Genomic DNA, 4,121 nt, shown 5'->3' on the forward strand with positions numbered 1-4,121 from the left:
ATCTGTAATCTCAGCTCCAGGGAGGTCTAATGCCTTCTTCTGGCCTCCATGGGCACCAGGCATGAACATGGTGCATAGATGTACATGTAGGCAAAACACCCATATACATAAAATAATAAACCTCAAAACCAACCATGATACAAAGGAATATTGCATGATAGTAAAAATAAGTGAACACCTGCATGATAACAGTAGGCCGTTCGGGGAGAGGAGAAGTGTCCCAAGACATTTAAAGGACCTTAGGAAGAAATTGGGGAAATCAGGGTAAATTATAGATTTTAGACCCTAATAATATATTGGTATTGGTTGATCCATTGTAGCAAATTCCTGTACTAATTTAATAAATTAGCAACAAAGTAGTGTGTTTTAAGATACATTACCCCCAAACATGGCACTGTAGCTTTTGAGAAGACAGCAGAAGCAGGAAGGTCATGGCTACTTTCCTGCCTTCCTCCCCCAAACCAGAGCGTCAAGACCTTGAAGGGCATGGTGGTTAATCTTCCTTGTCAGGCTGATTGAATCTGGAAAAAACCAAGAGACCTGCTTCTGGGTGTGTCTGGGGGGGGGATTTCCAGACAGGAGTAAATGAGAGGGAAGCCCCTCCCCCAGAGTGAGTGGCACCTTCCAGTCCGAGGAAGAAGCTTGTCTGCCTTCGCTTCTTCTTGTGGGTCCATCACCGTTGATGGCCACTGCTGCTGCATTCTTCTCCTGACATCAGAACACAGCTTCCTCGGCCCTCCAACGTGGACTGCAGACCTCCTCGGAAAGCCTGGAACTGCTGAAGCATCCAGCACTGTGGACTGAGCAGCAAACCGACTTCTCAACCTCTCCAGCATGCAGCTAACCATTATTGGCCTACCGAGCCCATACTGTGTAAACCAATCTAATGAATCCCCCTTGTAATATGGGTTCATCCTCCCACTTCTGTACTTACAGAGAACCCTGAATAATAAAGTGAGGTTCTCTGAGACTCCCCTTAAAGAGCTACCTTCCCTGTACCCCAGAGAGGGACAACCTTCATCTGAACAAACACACAGAGCCAGAAAAGTCTACACGGGTCTCCTCGAGTTTCCTGGTTTATTACTGCTAGATCTAACTTACACTGTATCCCTGGGCTAATCTGGAACTCAGGGGAATCTTCCTGCCTTGGTCTTGACAGTGCTGGGGTCACAGGTGTGAGCCAAGCTTCTCCTTCCTCATCACATCTGAAACACACAGGTTTAACTATGACAATAAATTTTTCCCCAGGGGAAGCATAATTGACTCCTTTGCCACCACAAAAGGAGCCAGTTTTTCATTTATTAAGCGATTCGTGCTGACATTGCTGGTTGCCTCTGTATGTGTCCACTCTGGGGAGTTTTCCTTTTAATTAGTTGTAACCTGTTACTGTTTTTCAGATTAAAGGGTACACAAAATAAACCCTTTGGTATGCGGTTTTTTTTATTAGTACAAGAGCTATAATGTTACCATTTAGGAATTCAGTCTTTAACAATATTAAAATAGAGGATAACATACTAAATAAGTAGTTAATAATAACTGAAAAATAAACCTTATTTATGAAGGTCTTTAAAAAGATTTATTTCATGTGTATGAGTGTCTTGCCTGCTAGTATGTCTATGCATCAATGTGTTCCTGGTGTCAAAGAGGTCAGAAGAAGGCATCAGATCTCCTGAACTGGGGTAACTTATGGTTGTGAGCCATGTGGGTGCTGAGAATTGAACCCAGGTCCTCTGCAAGAGCAACAAGAGCTCTTACCCAATCAGCAAGTACTGAGCCATCCCTCTCCTTCCATAAACGTCTTTATTGTTGTTGTTGCTTGTTACTTTTGAGACAGGTCTAACACTATACCCAGGCTGGTCAGGAAATCCCCATCTTCTGCCTCCACTTCATAGACTCTGGAACTATAGACACGTGTCACTACCCCATCTCTCACTTTTCACCTCTTGATTTCTTCCACAAGAAACTTGAGCTTTCTCTTCATGTTTGAGGACATCACGTTGAATGTATCTACCTCATGTTCTTCCATGAAAGGTGAAAAATACATGAGGGAACATTCTAGAGAGAATTGGGCATGCTCTACAGTCTGCCCTGCTTATACAAGTGTCAAAGCTCACTGAGCTAACTGTTTCAAATCTTTTTGGGTTTGTGTTAATCATATTAGAAGAAAGAACAGAGGGGCTGGAGAGATGGCTCAGCGGTTAAGAGCACTGACTGCTCTTCCAGAGGTTCTGAGTTCAATTCCGAGCAACCACATGGTGGCTCACAACCATCTGTAATGAGATCTGGTGTCCTCTTCTGGCCTGCTGCCATACATGCTGTATACATAATAAATCAATAAAATCTAAGAAGAAGAAGGAGGAGGAGGAGGAGGAGGAGGAGGAGGAGGAGAAGAAGAGTTTGGAGCAGGGCAGAGGGAGGGGCGGGGGAGGAAGAAGAGGGCAGTCTCATCAGATTTCTGCAGGTTGCTAATGACTAGAATATCGGTGCTACACAGGGAAGGGGACAGAGGGACCTGCGTGTAGCTGACTGACAGTGCACACGCTTTGATTGGGAGAGGCCAGGGGTTCCATCTCCAGTTTGTGTATGTGTGATCCAGTAAACCAGGAAACTGAGATTTTAACCGCGGAAAGGGAGGTTCTGATACGAAATGGGGGAAAGGCAAGGAAGATTCCTACACACTAGATTTGAAGCCAGGGATGATGTATGAACTCAAGAAGCACACACACACGCATGTGCACACACCACACACATGCCAGCCCCTCTGCTAATGACCAAACTCCAGCCTTTTTTTCCCTGCAGGCAGGGAGGAGGGATAACCAGGGTATGCAGGTGAGTTACCCCACGCCCTGACAAGGCTGCCTTGGTGATGGATGAGATGCAAGGGAGCCGGGCGACTGCTGCAGCCAGGGGGACAGTAGAGCAGGTAATTGGAGATGTGCGTAACCGTGGCCTGAGTGTGTGTTATTTTTAACATCCCCACAGGACAGGAGAGAAGAGCTTTGCTCCAGTTGCCGGAGAAATTGTGTTCTGAGTGGTTCAGATTGGCTGCTACCTTTGAAAGTCTTGGGAGAAACCAGGAGACTTTACAAGCCAATCTGACTTGTGTACTTGGACTGTCCACCTGAGGACAAGTGGTCATTTTTCTCTCTGGACACACGTAGTGCCTTTGCAGCGCCCTGGGGGGTGCTGGCCAGTAGGTGGACGATCCTGCTGCCTTAGCAGGTGGGACTGCAGGAGGGCAGTGGAACAGGTGGGACACCCTGGAGCCAATGGAAGAGCCAGGGCCCAGGGGCTGGTGTGGACAGACCTAGGACCCTGTTTTTCCAAAGTACATCAAAGTCTGCGTCAAGGTCCGGCAAATCCCTGTGTCCTGGAGCTTAGGTGGCTCCATGTGCTTCTTCCCTGGGCCACTAAGGAAAGAGTCTCAAATTGCCCTCAGCTTTGGACACAGGCCTTGGTACAGCCAGCAAGCTGAGGTGTAGCTGGGGCTGAGGCTTCCCCTGACCTCCATCAGCACCTTCTCTATTCGGTGGCCTTGACCTAAATGTGATGTCAAATACTGATAAACACAGCTTCACGTTCAGTTTCCAGTACAGGGCAGGGATGTACCTCTGCATTCCTGACCTATTTCAACTCCAAACTCAGGATGCCACCTCATGACCAGAAAGCCACTTTGGGCTGCTTAGCAGTGTTTTCTAGGAGTAAAAGGTCTAGGAAAATTGAGGCCTCCCTTTGCTTCTGCCTTATACTTGGCTGAGTAAATGGGAATGTTGGGCAAATATACAACATTCTCTATCACATCCCAAAGCCAGCCCAAGTATCTCTTCTTTAAGACAGAAGGGCCAACAGTAGCTCCAATTCCCTACTGACTGCTGTGTATGTCTCGGGGGCCAAAGCTAGTCTAACCTCCCCCAGGGTAGGGCAGAGGTAGGCCAAGGCTAGCCTAACCTTCCCCCACTTCAAGAGAAAGAGGACAAGGCTAGCCCAAGTCTTCCCCAGCACAGGCCAGTGGAGCCCTCAGCAACTGTTCAGAGCTGTGGACCTCCCATTTCTTTGGTATCCCATCACAAACAGGGGACAAAGTCCACACATTTGACCAAACTTGGGTATACTGTAATGAT

The 4,121-nt window shown here is 47.3% G+C and overlaps 1 long non-coding RNA gene across 1 annotated transcript; it reads right to left on the bottom strand.

The window, feature by feature from the left end:
* Positions 1-306: 306 nt before the first annotated feature.
* LOC143273161 (uncharacterized) lies at positions 307-2,153 on the bottom strand. Its single transcript, XR_013051068.1, has 3 exons — positions 1,102-2,153; positions 622-800; positions 307-521 (listed from the first exon to the last, which is right to left on the bottom strand). It is a non-coding gene; the product is annotated as an uncharacterized LOC143273161 (long non-coding RNA).
* Positions 2,154-4,121: the final 1,968 nt, after the last annotated feature.

This window comes from Peromyscus maniculatus, chromosome 5 (genome assembly GCF_049852395.1).
Source record: "Peromyscus maniculatus bairdii isolate BWxNUB_F1_BW_parent chromosome 5, HU_Pman_BW_mat_3.1, whole genome shotgun sequence".
NCBI classification, from domain to species: domain Eukaryota; kingdom Metazoa; phylum Chordata; class Mammalia; order Rodentia; family Cricetidae; genus Peromyscus; species Peromyscus maniculatus.